The sequence below is a fragment of the Beta vulgaris genome, chromosome 6 (assembly GCF_026745355.1).
Source record: "Beta vulgaris subsp. vulgaris cultivar EL10 chromosome 6, EL10.2, whole genome shotgun sequence".
Lineage (NCBI taxonomy): Eukaryota > Viridiplantae > Streptophyta > Magnoliopsida > Caryophyllales > Amaranthaceae > Beta > Beta vulgaris.
This window is the reverse complement of record NC_079207.1, coordinates 2,710,121-2,727,999: the sequence shown is the minus strand read 5'-3', so window position 1 is coordinate 2,727,999 and position 17,879 is coordinate 2,710,121. Positions and strand designations below refer to the sequence as shown.

At 32.0% G+C, this 17,879-nt stretch overlaps 1 long non-coding RNA gene across 3 annotated transcripts; it reads right to left on the bottom strand.

Annotated features, from left to right (window-relative positions):
• Positions 1-2,642: 2,642 nt before the first annotated feature.
• Positions 2,643-15,933, bottom strand: LOC104894979 (uncharacterized). Of its 3 annotated transcripts, XR_007275142.2 has the most exons (7): positions 15,614-15,890; positions 12,568-14,332; positions 12,289-12,409; positions 12,063-12,195; positions 11,758-11,794; positions 4,821-5,075; positions 2,643-3,087 (listed from the first exon to the last, which is right to left on the bottom strand). It is a non-coding gene; the product is annotated as an uncharacterized LOC104894979 (long non-coding RNA). The 3 variants fall into 3 exon arrangements; XR_008969818.1 differs by having other exon boundaries at positions 4,821-8,589; positions 12,289-14,332; positions 15,614-15,933; XR_790261.4 differs by having other exon boundaries at positions 12,289-14,332; positions 15,614-15,891.
• Positions 15,934-17,879: the final 1,946 nt, after the last annotated feature.

Sequence of the window (17,879 nt, the reverse complement as noted above, 5' to 3'; positions counted from 1 at the left end):
CAGTACAGTAATAATAATACCCTTTCACATGAAGTATTCTAAAAATAAAAATCTCATCATAATACTTCTATAACAAATATTATCTCCTCCGTTCTGATTTACTTACTTACGAAAATATGTTAGATGGCACGTATTTGGTGCAATATCTAATATTTCAACAGTCTATTAAAGGAAAAAAACGTATTTGCATGCATCATTGTCACCTTAAAGCACCAATATCGATACAGTTCTCCAAGATTACTCTCAATCCATTTTCAACTTTTTTTCTCCTCTAGGTCACCCTTTAAAAATTGCCAATAATGGTATGACTCTCCAATAAGCTCTCCAATTTATTATTACCTTTAATTTTTTTAAAAAATATTTTCAATGACATATGTTATCATACTATGCCAAGAGCTTGCTCTCTCCTCTTGGAGGAAGAGCATTACTCTAAGTTCTCTCCATGGAGAGCGAATGGAGAGCCATTGGAGTTTGGACAGCATCAATGTTGGGATACAGTTCGCTCTCCATTTGCTCTCTCCTTGGAGAGCTCATTGAAGAGTTACTTGGAGAGAATCAATGTTGGTCCTCTTATTAGAACAAAAATAACAAAAGATTTTAATTTTTTAGTGTATGTAAAAAGAATTTACACACTATTGACACTCACCTAAAAAAGAAAAAAAAGAAGACACTGTTAAAACTCCATATTGCTGTAGATGCTGGACTTCGAAGGATTGTGCTCAAATCAGATTGTCTCAAACTCATTAACCATTTGCGGAAAGGCATATATGAGAATTCTAGTTTTGGAAACATTGTTGGGGATATTGTTTTGCTTGGTAGAGAGTGTGTTAGTATATATTTTTTTTCGTCATGTGTCTGGGAATAGGACCAAAGTTGCTCACAAGTTTGCACATTTGAGTCGTAATTCTAGTGTTATGCGAGTGTGGATTGAAGAAGTGTCTTTAGAGACTCTCTCTTGTAGCTGCAGTATTGGATAATATTATATGTAAAGAGATAATATTATATTGTAAAGGGTAGAAAGGTACTTTCATAGTCATAGGTCTGTATTATAAACACTATATATATTGAATGCCAGGTTAACCTACAACAGGTTAACACAATTATTTCCCACACTTGTACATGGCAGATTTGATTCAGAATGAATAAATTACAGGATTTCTCATGTCAAAAAAAAAAAATCCATATTGGATATATAAAGGAAGGAAAAATATCCTCATTAGAATTTTTTGGGCCAAAATCATTTGTGAGACATCTTGGAAAAATATAAAATTCTATTAAAAAGAAACTATTTTCTTTTAACGAGAATTTTTGGACAATCTTCTTAGATCATAATTTATCAAACTAATTTTGTTAAGATCAAGTTGACTTGATCATGAAAATTTTAATTATAATATTCAAATTTTAATCCATGAAAAACCTAAATCTTCCTATAGAAGTATATGATATATCCAAAGCCAAATCTCGATTCTCAATCCATTTTAACCTCAAATGTTAGCACATCTGAGCCTAGCACCTTCAGGATTCTTCTCATTCTTCTCCATCATCTCACAAGCTTCCATTCCTCAGATTTATGAAATTTCTTTTATCTCTGGTAGTAGTTCTGCTAATTGTAATTTTATTGCTCAATTTGCGGAACTCAATTTATTGAACCTTAAATTAGTAGATTTGTTAGAGGAATTTTTTTAATCACGAGAGATAATAGTCCCAAAAACCAACTCTTGCTAACGGTCTTTAGGATACTAGCTCAAAGATTAGGTTCAATGCTAAACAAAAAACATCAAGCCTGAAAGTTCACCGAGTCACTATCACTACAATAAATAGTGTTGGGATAAAATTCGAACCATGGGCAAAAATCTGGAATTTAGAGTGGTACTCCACTGAGCTACCACCTCTCTCCAGATTTGTTAGAAGACATTATTGTGATTGATAAGACATTACAGCGAATGCGATAGTATAAAGAAGAGGGGTTTGAACACAAGCCCAAGCAGTTTTTACTACTGGCCTGATTAGCACAACCAAAAAGTGGAATGGAAGTCCTCTCCAGTCTCCAGCTAAAGAAGATTGATTGTGTTTCACTGTTTGTGTGTCTTAGTATGTAGTTCTAGGAGCGATTTGGACCTTTTTATCTTATATTATCCCCCGTTGGACTGTTGCCTAATACTTTTAATTTATTCTCCATAGACTATCCTTTTACCATTCTAGGATATGGTACCTAATATATTTTTGCATCAATGATCAAAACGGTGTCTCCTTTGAATTTTTTTATGTATAGTTTAGACTATTGATTAGTTTATTAAGGTTACTCGCATACCAGGCTTTGTTCTCCTCAATTTACTTCCACTTATGCGCTATAATTTATATTATACACCAAGTGTATCATACCCCCAAGGCTATCTGTTTACTCATTGCTCATTTGGAGCTCCTAAAATGAACAATGAACAAAAAAATAGTGTAGTGTGTTTGGTACAAGTTGTATGGGGTAAGTTTTGCTTCCGTGCAGGATTAGTAAGTTCCTAGTTTTAGATAAGTGAAATTCAACAGAGGATTCGAGATAATTAAGTTGTTTAAATTACCAGAAGATAATTTATGGTTTAGACGGAGAATGAACCTTGGACTGGTGAACAGATATTTACATGAAGACATAAACAAGAAACACTGTCGAATCTCTTTTTTTTTCTGTAACAACAATTACATATTGGCGCAAACTAGAAAGGCCAATATTCCACCACTGACAATGCTGATACTGTGATACTAAACTAATTGAACTTGTGCTACGGAATGAACACCACACAAAAATTCATGAATCAGGGGAAGGTTGAATTATTAAAACCTTAACCTACAACAATCAGCAAAACGCTGCCATTGTCCCACTGCAGAACTGATAAAACAAAAGATATTGGCTACCATTGGCTATTGCGATTTCGCATCACTCTCTTTGGCCGCTGCTTCCTCCTCAAGCCTTTGGCTAGCATTTGCTATTGCGGTTTTGCATCACTCTCTTTGGTCGCTGCTTCCTCCTCAAGCCTTTTCTTCCAATACTCCTCCAATGGGGGTCCAAATAATGCCTTACCAGAGATGACGCCAATCCTACAAATTTCGTTCCAAGTCAGTCTCTTTTATACTTGATTAAATGGCACATATTCAAGTCTCTTTTATACTTGATTCAATATGACCTCTTCTTTTTTTTGCATATAGCGAGAACAGACCTTGGCACCAAACGATAAAGTTCACTGCTCACTAAACAAGGCTAGGAAAAATTGGCTAGATAATCCCATAGTTGTCAAGAACATCGCCTTGACTAGTGCCCGAAAATCTAGGTTGGTGTTACAATTCTACCGTGGTAAGAAGAAAGAAAAAAGGAGCATGATATGGTCCATTGGCAAAGGCATAGGACTTGAGTCCCACATTGATCATAGGGGGCTAACCTCTGGCTTATGAAGGCTCTCCTCCCTTTGAACTTATATTTATGGACTCACACAAAAATCAAATCGATGCCTAGAGCATCCACAAAGCCATGAAAACACTTGGGTTGCGAAGAGTGGTCGAATATTATTGTCCATCTGCAAGGTAAGGGACTCAAGTTCCAAATTGCGTATATGGACTGGAGACCTAGAGAATGGCTTATATGGATTCGTCATGGCCCCTCCCTCTGCTCAAACTCGCGTTTATGACTAACAATGTGTTTAGATGAGAGAACATACTTTAAAATTATAACTAAATATTATAATTGCCTCAGTTTCCTGGACTCCACACATAAATATTCCACCCAAAAGCAACAACACCTTCTTTACTGATTTATCCTTACTCTTATGCTGCTTATGTCGCTATGGGTTCGATTGACTCTCATGACAAAGAGTACTTAAATATGCATTCAATTCGTTCTAGTTCGGAGAACGGGAATAAGGAACCAATCAACTTAATTCAATATCCGTCTTCAAATCCAATGAAGATTATTAAACTTACCACATAGTAATGTGAGGTGGGAACACCTAATTTGACGTACAAGAATGGGTATTGGACTGCAATTCGCTATCTAGTTTCGTTAAATTAGCCCAAAAATATACCACCTGTGTATCCTAATTCGCCTATTTCAGCTCAAGAGAGAAAGGGCCGAAAGGGGAGAAATAGACTTGTATATACTATGTACCCTCTAAATCTTTCCAATTTTGGAGTATATGGTTTATGAACCAAGAAAGAAATCTAATCCTTCAATCTCTTTTCCCTTACTTCACCTAATTTCATATCCAAACCAAAAAATATAAATCCATTACTCTCCCTTCTATTCAAATCATCTCACCTAAACGCATTCTTAACCCTGATCAAACAAGAGCAAAACTTCACACTTAAGAGCTATCGAACGAGTCGAAAACGGGCTCTACGCTACAATGGCGAAGCCAATGCTAACAAAGACTACCTGCTTGCACTTCCTTAAGGTCAAAAACAGTAGACTGAATTACAATCTAAGAATGTCCAAATTGTTGAGTTATTAGGAACCTAATTCTTTGTTTCTCAAACAATTCCTGAGTAATCAGCTACATAATTATCAAAACTACCCCAATTAATCATCCACTTAAATGGGCAGTTGGGTACCTTTAAATTGAAATTTGAATTAAATCCCCAACTTAGTCACAATTTTAACTTTCAATTATATGCTAAAATGAATCTTCTTTTACACGATTAACTTATCTACAACAATAGTAATCAACTTTTGCATAAACAAAACATAACAAACTAAAAACATTAATCAACAATCTTCGTGAAAAAAGATGAAGAAGCAAACTTTATAAGAAAAATGAGAGGAGAGAGATAGAGAGACTAACAGGACAGCACCAACAACTAAAGGAAGCGACGGCAACCTTCCTCGATAAAACATAATGTTGATCTATGCACTGCGTTCTTATGTTCAACTACTTCTGAATTCTCTGATTAACAAGAAGTAGTATTACATAGGTTTTATTCTTGATTTTTTATTTCTTCTCTTGGCATCATCACCGGGCCTCCGTTTTTGAGTAGTTTGGTTGGGGAGTTACCCATTTTATGGCTCTGTATACTTGGGCTTTGTTCCCAAAATATAGCTGTAACCATAGTCAATAAACCACATGGTTATCCTTTGAGTTTCGACACTATTTATATATATATACTAGTGATTTGACCTGGGCGTTGCTCCGGTGTTATTTTTTTATTCTTCACAATTGATATGTATTTTTAACATTTTTGTAAAAATTAATTTAAAAAAGAATCTAACATTTAATTTACTTTATGTTTGCAATGAATAAATAACATTATGTGGATTTATGAAGCACTAAAAAAAGTTGGTTGAGATGGTAAGGACAATCTTCTCTTTGCAAGAGGTCGCATGTTCAAATCTAGTAAAAGCAATATTTATTTTGTAACGTTATGTAACGATCTACATGGCATATAAGATGACGTGGCGAAGCTATGTGGCGCATATATAGTGAATAGTATCACATGTCACCGTTCCTTTGATAGGTACGCCTTTTAATATATAGTATAGATGTCTACCTATCATTTGTGATTAATGGGTAAGAAAATATATAATCATATGAGACCTTGTTTGATTCGAAACTTTCTAATAATAATATATCTATATAACCAAGTAACAAAACTTTCTAATTCCATATATACTTCATACGTAATAAAATACATGTTACACTTTGACTTTCATGCTTGTCAATATTGTACTTTGACATTAATAACTTTAATTGTGTATCACTGAAAATTATAAGAAGTTAATATTAAGTATATTGATACGAATCTAACAAAATATCATATAATAACTACTAAATGTAGTAGGTGAATAGTGCAATTTTTAAAATTTATCATCTATTTTGTTATGGAGTAAGTATTAAAATAAGTTTAATAATTAGCACCACTGTCTTTTAGGTTTTGTCATTTTATGTTAAAATGCATTATACTTGTCAATATTAATTAGTAGGAATAATTGACATTATTGATCTTAGCCTTGGTCGGTTCACTTTAAAAGGTCTTAATTTTTGTTTATTATACATGTAACAGTGGTCCCGACTTTAAAGGTGCCCTTCCCAAAATGGTCTCTGACTTAATTAACTAATTACTAAATCGATTAATTATGATGAACAAACTCTTTCATTGACTTTAGTTTATCTAAAAAAGTGTTGATGGATGAGTTCATGTGTTTAATTTAATTGATTTAGCAAATTCCTTAAGTTGAAGGTTTGTTATGAGAAGAGAACTCCCAAATAAAGTTAGAATTATTATGAGATAATTAAAAGTTGAGACCTTTTTAAAACGAACTGGCCACAGTTACAACTGCTAATATCATTTTTTTATAAATAGTGATTTAGTATATGTTCAATATTTAACAACTTCTTGTTACATGTGCATAAATTGAAAGGATCATGTAAGTGTTGCCTTGAAATCGACGAAAAAGAAGATTTGGAATCTCTCGGGGGTTTGGCTCATATTCCACACTCACTGCCTCATTTTTGGTGTGTTGCCCGGGAAAGCAAGAACAATGATTTCAATTTTCGTGATTTTTGGCAATTTTTCTATTTTTGAGATATTTCTTAAATTAATTGACGGCTATTGCTCATATAAATTTAGGGTGTTCTTGGGGTCATTAGGGTTCTGAATGTCCTATAAAAGGACCCTATTATTGGGTGGTTAAAACCTCTAAACCTTTGTAAGACTCCTTGTAATCCTCTAAGTTTCTCCATTGAAGATTACTGAAAAGCTCCTGAATCCTCCACCTTTGGACTACCACGTAAATCCTTGTGTATTTTGTTCATCTTCTTTACTGCTAGCTCCCTTTGGTAATGTTTGATTGGTTTTATGAATTTTGAATGCTCAAAAAGTTGTTTATGAGAAAAGGAGATTTATTCATGATGACTTACAAGTCATATTATTATTACCACTTGATTAACATCAAGAAGGGTACATGCTTCAAAGTCTACTTGTTGGCATTATGGTTACCCCTTGATATAGATTTGTGATGGGATGACACCTTGGACTCTTGGAGTGTATGCACACTTAACAAAATAGAAGGGGAGATAAGAAGAGGAATTGTTTTCAAGATTATTTTTAATCCAAGTTATTTGGAAAGAGTTTGTTCTTAAAAGGTCATTCTTGAACTATTATTCAAGTGTTTGGAAAGAGTTTGTTCTTAAAAGGTTATTCTTGAATTCTAGTTAAAGTGTTTGAAAATAGTTTATTCTTAAAGAGTTTATTCTTGAATAGTTTATTCTTAAAGTGTTTGAAAATAGTTTATTCTTGAAAATAATATAAAATAGTTTATTCTTGAATTATTAGTGATGGAGTTTTCAAAATGAAAAATGTTGTGAACTAACAAATGTGTTACTTATCTAATATATTTCTTACTCAGTTTTATACTGACACGTATTTCTTTTTTCTTATTTGGCTTTGCCATATTTACCATTTTGGTAAGCACTTTTCCAGGTGAATTTTGGATGTGCATGGGACCATACTAGGAAGGGGATCTTTACTTAGATTATGGTGTTTTATTTATGTGAAAGTATTGGGTCAGACCGTCTGACGTATTGTTTACTGTCAGACGGGCTGAGCCCAATACATCTTCTCTCTACTTCACTTTTTAGGTCACATTCTCTCTCCTCTTTCTTCTTCTTCTCTGGATTTTCATATAATCCTTTAAATCTGCCATAATCAATCTTCAAGGATTTGTTCAATCATTCATCGGCGACAACGACGACGGCGACAAAAATGAAAGTTCATGTGGATGATGAAGAGGACGATAAAATTGTAATAGAAAGAGAGCATATGTTTGATAAAGTGGTGACACCAAGTGACGTAGGGAAGTTGAATCAATTGGTAATACCAAAGCAGCATGCGGAGAAGTATTTTCCTTTGGATTCGAGTAATAATGAGAAAGGTTTGCTTCTTAATTTTGAAGATTGGACAGGGAAGCCATGGAGGTTTCGATATTCGTATTCAACATTTGTTTTGCAATCCTCACTAGAAGAATATTCAACATCTGTTTTGCAATCCTCACTACAACCAGAATCAAAAACTAGCTAAGAGGAATGAAGAAGAAGGAGAAAGTGAGAGAAAGCGGAGGTTAGTGTTTTGTTTTTCAGTTGGACTTTGTTTTGTTTCAGTTGGACTTTGTTTTCTTTCAGTTGGACTTTGTGTTCTTTCAGTTGGACTTTGTTTTCTTTCAGTTGGACTTTGTTTACTTTCAGTTGGACTAACTGAAACAAAATGAAGACTACCTGAAGAAAAATGAAGACTACCTGAAAAAGAATAAAGACCAACTGAAACCCAAGTAAGTCTAACTGAAGCACAAAAACTAACTGAAAAAAAAAAAGACTAACTGAAAAAAAAAAGACTAACTGAAACAAAATGAAGACTACCTGAAAAAAAATGAAGACTACCTGAAAAAGAATAAAGACCAACTGAAACCCATGTAAGTCTAACTGAAGCACAAAAACCAACTGAAAAAAAAGAAGACTAACTGAAAAAAAAAGACTAACTGAAACAAAATGAAGACTACCTGAAAAAAATGAAGACTACCTGAAAAAGAATGAAGACTACCTGAAAAAAAATTGGAACCACCTGAAAATCGTCCGACCAATATTATGGTCGGACGAGTCCGACACAATACGTTCTTATTATTTATTTTGAGTATTGAGACAATATTTACTTTTATTAATAAAGAAGTATTATTATTTTTGGTTAAAGTCTTTCGCTGCAAGTTGTTTTGTTAGTTAGTACGTAGTTGGTTGCCGAAAGCGTATTAGTCATGTGACGGTAATACTCCTATATTAATCAAATATTATTTACTAAATTATTTATTTAAAAGCGAGTAATTTGAAGGTGTTACAATTGAGGGATTGGTTGATTAAAACGTTGCCAACAAAGACTAATACTTTTCTTTATATAATCACCATTGTTGGCCACTTAAATCTCATGTGGCTGTGAGTCTGTGACCTCTAGGGTTTTGTCCTCGTCAAATACACAGGAGGGCTTTGTTCACGAGATTGTGATTGAGAGGAAGAAAATTAGAAAAGGTTAGTCTAATCAACAATTTTCTTCCTCACACTGAAAACCTATCTTAGTTAGGTATAACATAAGACCACGCTACGGATAGGGCAGAAGCTATTTCTATTGTTACGAGTTACGACCCTACGTTTTCATTTTGAGTTCAATAGGATGTGAAGAAAATTGTCATCATACTTTCTTGTAATTAGTGGAAATTAAAGTGTTACTTTTCCTAAAGTGCATCTAATACTCATTTGAAAATGAAATAAGAGAACATATTGTGTTAGACTTGTCCGATCATAATATTTGGTCAGACGACTTTCAGTTGGTTTCAATTTTTTTTAGTTGGTTTCAAATTTTTTTCAGTTGGTTTCAAAAAAAAATTTCAGTTGGTTTCAATTTTTTTTCAGTTGGTTTCAATTTTTGTTCAGAAGACCAAATGAAAGAAAAACAACCCAAGCTGAGAAAATTTACACACAAACTGAAAGAACACATAAAGACCAAATGAAAGAAAAACAACACAAGCTGAAAGATTTAACACACCAACTGAAAGTCAACAGAAGACCAAATGAAAGAAAAACAACACAAGCTAAAAGAATTTACACACCAACTGAAAGAATACAGAAGACCAAATGAAAGAAAAACAACACAAACTGAAAAAATTTACACACCAACTGAAAGTCAAGTAATCTCTCACCAAATTATTACTATCTTCTTCTCTACTCCTACCTCACACCAACTGCTATGTCTCACTCCCTCTCTCTCCTCCAAACTCTCGAATCTACTGTGAAGATTAGCAAAAGCTTAAGATTATCATTAACTCTCGTACGATATTTATACAGTAGTACATCAACTATAGGTATAAGAAGATAATACAAAGTGTTTACAAAAGATAGAGCTAAGAGTATAATACTAAGAATATTCACAGCATCTAGGAGATATTATCCATAATACAGGTTGACTAAGTTAGGATAGATGTACATAACTAACTCAAGATATTATCTTTATCATCTACTCATCCTGATGGAGAGCAACAATATGGTAGTAAAACTGACAGGGAGAAGAAGAAAGTTCAAAGAGGGAGTGGCTGTGAAAAGAAACTTAGTGATGTTGCAGTCGGTAAAGATCTTCCGAAACATCAGAAATGGAGGGAGACGGTTAAATTTAAGAGGTTTGTAAGGTCGTCCGACGGAAAGTATTGGGTCAGACGGTCTGACCCAATACTTCTACATGAAATAAACAATAGGAAGAAATCTCAGTTTGAAAGATAATTTGTTCATTAGCGATATAATGAGCATAAAACACACTTCCTTTGTAATTTTGGTTGTAACAATTTAATTTTTACTTTATTTATAAATTACATTTGATTGTATTAGTTTTACTAATATATAGGAAGAAATCCCCTCAAAAAAAAAATATAGAAAGAAATTGTACGTTGCGTATTACGATGTATTAGGAATTTTAATTAGATAGTTATGGAAAGAGCATATATATTCCTAGCTAGTCCTAGTTGATGTATGATTATTGAGGGTTTAGAGTTGTATTATAGACATGTATGTTTTTTTGTGATTAGTGAAGGTTGAGCCTTTTACTCCAATAGTATTTTCCAAAGTTTAGCAATGTGAGTTGTAATTGTACTTGTTTATATATATATATATATATACAATTTAAAATATTACTGGTCTAAATTATTATTTGGTGTTGCAACTAAAATGAAGCGAAGAAAGTATTATTTTTCTTTTATGTTCGAAAAATAACAATAAAATAGATAATTAAAATAACAAAATTGATTTTTTTTATCTCTTAGGTGAATGGGCCACATGTCTAGGAGACTAGAGTATGCATTATAGGCACCCAATCAGGCAACTCACACAAAATATAAGTATAAGCAAGACATGTAAAGATGAAAATTATGTGTCATTATGTAGATGAAGTTTTTTTCATGGGCATGCAATAATGCATATTACTTTTATAAATGTTTTAAAAAGAAGCCCCATGTTTTGGTCCAACGTAATTAATGTCAAACTGGTGCTTTAATGGAATTACAATTTACAAAGTCAACACAAGGCCCATGTAAATATGTAATATAATAGGAGTATAGTCAACTAGAGTTCTTAAATTCAAAAATCCAGAACATCAAAAAGTAGTATTAAATATGAATTCTAATTAATATACTTTAGGCCAGATCCTTTTCTTTCTACTTGATCAATCTGCCATGCATGACTAATGATCTGTTCTCATGGACCTCATATGTCTCTAATTTACACTCTATTTTTCAGCATTTTCCTAAAAAAATGTGTATGTAGGTCAAATAGGTTGAATCTGTACCACCTTAATATGCTAAATTCTAGTCTTCTAGTTCTAGATATTGTTCATTTGGCCTAATTTTGGTTCAATCTTTAAACGCGCTACCTAGACAATGAGAAGAAAATGATCCTCATTTAATTCCTTAAATTAAATTAAAGGAGGTGAACTTTCTTTTCACCTAAAAGAAATTTTTTAATCTTATTCGTATAGGTTTAGGTAAAGGCTTAAGTATAGATATAAATTGTTGACGATTTTCCAAATATGTACAAAGTATTGTTCCAGTTTAGAAAAATTAAGCTTATAACATATATTTTCGTGCAACGAGATAATTGATACGATAATATATTTAATATTTTGATGATTGAGATTTGTTATATTTAAATAAATTTGTCAAAATGTATATTGAGGTATAGTGAAAAAACACAAGATACTCACCACGACTGACGACTTGACGATGATGACCCGAATGTCACTATTAGAAGAAAAGATGAAATGTGTAACATATAGAGAATATTTATAGTACACCTGGGTGTACCATGCTCATGGTACACCCAAGACTATTTTATCCAAATGAGCAAAATGAGCGATTGAGCAAATGAGCAAACATTTCTACTCATTTAAGAAAATGAGCAAACACTTTTATTACTAAATGAGCAAAATGAGCAAAATGAGCAAAATGTCCATATGAGCAAATTTGGTATCAAATGAGCACCTGAAGTTCTAATTTATTACAAAAATACCTCTGGATGTATCATGCTCATGGTACACCCGGGTGTACTATGAGTGAACTCGTAACATATACGTTGTGTAAATAAGAATGATAGTTGTTCTTGGAAAATCTTTCAACTGCACAACTGTCGAAGAGATTTTCTTCTAAAAGAAAAAAAAGGAGATTTAAGAAATTTTGTGACAATTATGAGAATGACTTTTATGAGATTTGATACAGATTGTGAGATAGATACTAACCTAACCAAGTTTGTTACCTAAGCTACGAATTGTACGTGTAATAAAAGCTCCCCAGACTGGTCCTGTTCCATGCGTTGTGGAAAGCTATTGTCATTTGTCAAGTTTGGCCCATGCTCGCAACCTTCAAAACAAGGCATTTAATGATTTAAATCAAAGAGATGCAGTCATTCTTGAAGGACCATTATACACACACCTTTTGTTAGAAGATAAGTTTAGTTGGACCATTAATTAGGGTAGGAGAGTTCATCAAGGGTATTTGCCATATAGATAATAGATTACCTCATATTGTTCTTTTACCACTCTCTCTGGAGGCTTGATTGAACTTTTTTTTTATTTGAACATATCCGGTTTTCGAAATTTATTTTTAGATCCCGACTAATCCGGATTCGAGCCGGGTCAGACCCCAATTGGGGGGAAAGCTCTCCCAACACACTCTGTTGCGTTTCCAAGGCTCGAACCCGAGACCTCTAGTTAAGCTAGAACAACTCCCTTACCAGTTGATCTAAATATGTGTTGGTGGCTTAATCGACTCTATTGTTTCTTCATATGGTATCTTTCCATTATGTCATTTTATTTTGTTGATAATCTTAGGAGATTTTCAGTTTTCAGTTTCTGTGACTATTAAAAGTCAAAAGTACATGTTGTTTCACTTTCTCAAGACACGAGGAAACAGACCAAAATGATGGCCGTTACACCAAAAGTCATGCTAGAGGAATTGCATTTCTATGAGATGCATGGAAAAATGATCTAGACTTTTGGAAGAAGCCTGCACTCAAGCGAGAAATTCTGAATTTCGATGAAGGTCTTGTTTAGCCAAAGAATCAGCAGTTAACTATGATGAGCTTCTCCCCTTATATAGTTATATGGATGATTACAATGTTTAGCCAGTGCTTTCTTGCATTTCTAATGTTGTAATATCATGTGCCAGGTCGTTCGAGATGCGAAATTAACTTTTTTTTTTTAAAGAAGTGTGAAATTAACTAAATACACACTAATAAACAAATCAATTAAAAAGATTATTTTACTCATAAGAATTCGAAAAAAGACACTAAAACTAAGTAGAATTCAAATTAACACTAAATCTATTATTATAATTACCCATTTTTAATAGCTAAACTACCTACTAATAGTAAAATCTTTTGAGCACTATTTATTTGCCACTTTACTATTGGTTGGTTATATTAGAAAGGCCTATAATCTAAAACACATTATAATCAACCAATGAAAATGGATAGTATCCAAATGGTACATAAAATGTGGAACAAAAGATTTGAATTCTATTTGTGAGAGTGCATGAATTTTAATTGACTTTCAATTTATAATAAAGATTACAGAGTGATATGTATATTGATATGAACCATCTTTTTGTATACATATCTCGTTTATCAAAATTAACTTTTATTGTATATATCAATTAAGGATGTCTTGACCTAATAGTTAAGATTAAGGTGTTGCGAATGATAGGTTACAGGTTCGAATCCCCCATCCTCTTCTTTATACTTTGTACTGCTTTCGTGGCTCATATAAATTAAAAGAAAAATGACTTTTATTGTTAAGAGGACAAAAAATTGGTCAAATATATACACAAAATGTTCAACAATCAACATATAGGTCATGAAAATCATTAATTTTGTGGGCACATATATATATATATATATATATATATATATATATATATATATATTATGAGGCTATTAAATAAGGTCACACCAAGATATTAATTGATCGATCAGATTAAAATCTTACATACCACACACGACTAATAAAAATCATGTACTATTAGGCCAAAGAAAACCTTTGCAAAATTTAAAATCATATTCTACTACTAAATCAAATTTACAGAGCATCCTTTATACTTATATAAGATAAGGCTAAACTCATATAGTAGTAATAAGCAAAACTAATTATAATTTTAAGGATTTTGATGTTGAGTATAGATATAATCAGTATGAGCCACAAGTGTCCTCCTCATCAAACACTCCTCTTCATTTACTCCTTGACAACTCTCATTATCATCGACCTTCAAATTCTCAAAATCAATATCCTGCTTTACGAAAAAGTAACAACGTCATTAATAAAATTTTAACTAAAGCTGAACATGCAACTATGCAAGATAAGAATAACCTTTTCTTGGTTGAATACTTTAGAAATGCACATAGACTTAAGAAACAGTGTAGTATAATGTACATGTGCATGTTTAATTTGTCACGTCCATATTATGACAATCAGTTTCAAATGTTTTTTTTTTTTCCTTAGAAATATTTAATTTCTTTCGGTAACTAATTTAATCCATAGTGACTAAGGACATGTTCTCTTCGGCATAAAACAGTTGAACTGAACTGAATTGAACTGAATTGAATTGAACTGAAATGAATAGTGATATGTGAGAGTAAAATTACTGTCAAGAGTTGAATTGAACTGATCTGAACTGAAAATAAGCTGGGGAGAACAGGCCCTAGGTCTACTTTTATATTAAAATTAAACCGTTTTTTTTTAATAATTTTTGAAATTTCTAATAAGTAAAAGAGACTAAATTTATCATGTAAAATTCTTTGGTTGAAGAAATAAATATAGGAAGTTGCACTTTTGATGAAGTTCTATTTCTCAACAATTAACAACAAAAAATGGTGAAATTAAAGTTGTTGCTTACTTGGGTATATAGCTAAATCTCTAGAGTCTAGATAAGCAAACTTTTAATTTCCTTGATCAACTAAATAGCTCAAGTTATTTTTTGCTTAAATATGAAAAGTAAAATTCTCTGGCTAAGAAATCATTTTTACCATGTAGAATTTCATTTAGGATGTAAACTATATATACCACAAACTATAGGTTAATAGCATCAAAATTCCAATATATATCATTATACATATACAAAAAGTTTCCATTTTAAAATCCAATCAAACTAAAAAATCTTATATGATTATCTCTACTTTAGTGTAATAAGAAAAGTTTGGCTTAGTGCATTCGATAGGAAGCAAATCTCCTTATAAACTAATTTTTTTATTCATATGAACTACGAAGGTGGTATAAAGTACAAAGAAAGGGAGGGGATTCAAACATATAACCTATCATTCACAGCATCTCAATCTTAACTATTAGGCGAAGACATACTGGTAGAAAGTTATAATTCTACTAACAAATAAGTTCACCTTATTCCACTTTCTAAAAACTTTAACTTCACAAATAAAGCAAAAAATGGACATGCATAGCAAAATAAAATCTCTATATGCCAGAAAGAAATACTCCATTATTTCTCATATTCGACCATACGACCACAATGAAGAGTAGTAATTAAAGTACTAGACATCTTAATTAACTCACATACCTCATGATGAAAAGCTGGTATAGAACGAGCTGCACAAGTCTCAGTACTTGCGAAGCAAACTAGCATAGTTATTATAAGAAGAGTTGTGAATTTGGACATTATTGTATATAACTATATATATTGTAGAATTTTGTTTTGTTGCAAATACGTAGAGTTGGTGTGTGAGCTAGGAGGAGAGAGAGAGAGAGATGTATGGGAGTTGGGAGGGGTGGGTGTTGGAATGATAAACTTGGAGAGTTATTTATATAGGGGTCACGGGGAGATACATTGAAGTTTGAATGGTTGGTGTCGACTGCAGTGTGAACTAATATGGGCTAAAAGTGAAAATCTAAGATGAGAACCTATCAATTATTTAATTTAACAAAACGAACAGCGGCGGTAATTAATTTTATTGTTCATTTTCCTCACACTAGATTTTCTTTTTCTACTTATAGTATTCCACTATTCCTCACTCTAGCTAAGAAGTCCGCAACTCGATAGTTATTACTCCTCCCGTTCTAAAATATAGTTTATATATTTATTTTGGGAGTTAAATTTTAAAAATTTGATCATATATTCTTACTAACTTATACTTATTCTGTCTCAAAATATAGTTAGTTCTCATTTTTATTATTTCACGAGAAATAAGGCAAGTAGAATCTAAGAGGACATTGCTACATCTACCCACCGGGTAGACTACCCGCTACTAAAGATTTTTTTGTTTATTTAAATAAATGTTGTATGGAAAAAAATGATTTTATGAGAGAGAATGAAGGTTAATTGGTGAAAGGGCATTAATTGTGACACTTGATTTGAATAAACAAAGCAAAAAACAAAATTCAAGAAGAAAATAAATGGTAGGGACACGATTTTTCTAGATAAATTAAGGAAAAATGTGAAACTATATATAGAAACGAGAAGTATATTTTGGGACACCTAAAATAGAAATGGGAACAATATTTTGAGACGGAAGGAGTATAAAAAAACATACTTATGTGGAGTCTTGTTAGACTCGCTTCAATGTATACTTTCATAATATCAATTTTTTATATTTTTTTCTAATACGAAATAGACGATATTATAGGTCAAAAGTATGTCTTGAACACTATGCAAAAAGAGATGGAAATTGTATTTTGGAACGAAGGGAGTATTATTAAGAATATATGAAGTATACCATAGAAAAATGAACTATATATATCTCTATTATATAAGTGAAGGGGAGAGGAAGATGGTGTCCTCTCATAAAAAGTCTAATATACCCTTAATGAAATTAAATTGTCATGTAAATTATATTGAACAAGTTAATAATGGAATTGAATTTGAAATTTCAATTAAAATTAAATTAAGGAGAATGATTTCCTCTTATTACCTACGTGTATGTGAAAAAAATTTATTCAAAAATTTATTCGATAATATAACTTAATTGACACGGTTAGAAGAAAAAAAATCTTGAATTTCATATTAATAATTATACTCATAATATTTTAAAACCTAAATGTTGATTATTCTTCGGTAATCTCTATTATATAAATCAAACACTTTTCGACAATTGAACCTGATACATAAATTCTTCCATTTTATTTGAGCATAGACTTTCTTTTAATGTATATTTCTTTCTCTCGATAATATGAAAAGTAAAAAAAACTAATATGAACCCGGTGCACACTAACTTAGTGTACACCTTATCCATCTCACGTGAGTTTTAATGATTACAACTTTCCGTTTTTGCCGCGTTCAGTGTTGCATGTTATAGTGTATTTAAGATGATATAATGTATTTGTAAATCATAGTGTTTTGCTGAGTTTTTTGGCATGATAGTGTTGCATGTTATAGTGTATATTGACATGATACAGTGTATTTTGAAATGATATAGTGTATTTTGACATGATAGTGTTTTGCTGTGTTTCTTGACATGATAGTGTTGCATGATATAGTGTGTTTTGACATAATATAATGTACTTTGAAATTTTATAGTGTAGTTTATTTGTATATTACACAAAAGTATCATAATAGATCATTATAGTGTTTGACATAATAATATATTTTGACATAATATAGTATATTTTAAAATGATATAGTGTATGTGTGTTCTGAACAACTGTTTTTGCTAAAATTTTAGGGCGAGAGAATCTTATTGAAGAGATCGAGAAAATCGCACGGATTTTGAAAAGCGGGAGTGACTAATTTGTAATGGGACACGTGTCTAGGTCTGGTCCACACTCTTTTTAATATGAATTGGGTCCACACAAGACAGATTGTATGAAAATCTGTATCAGAGTGTACATTA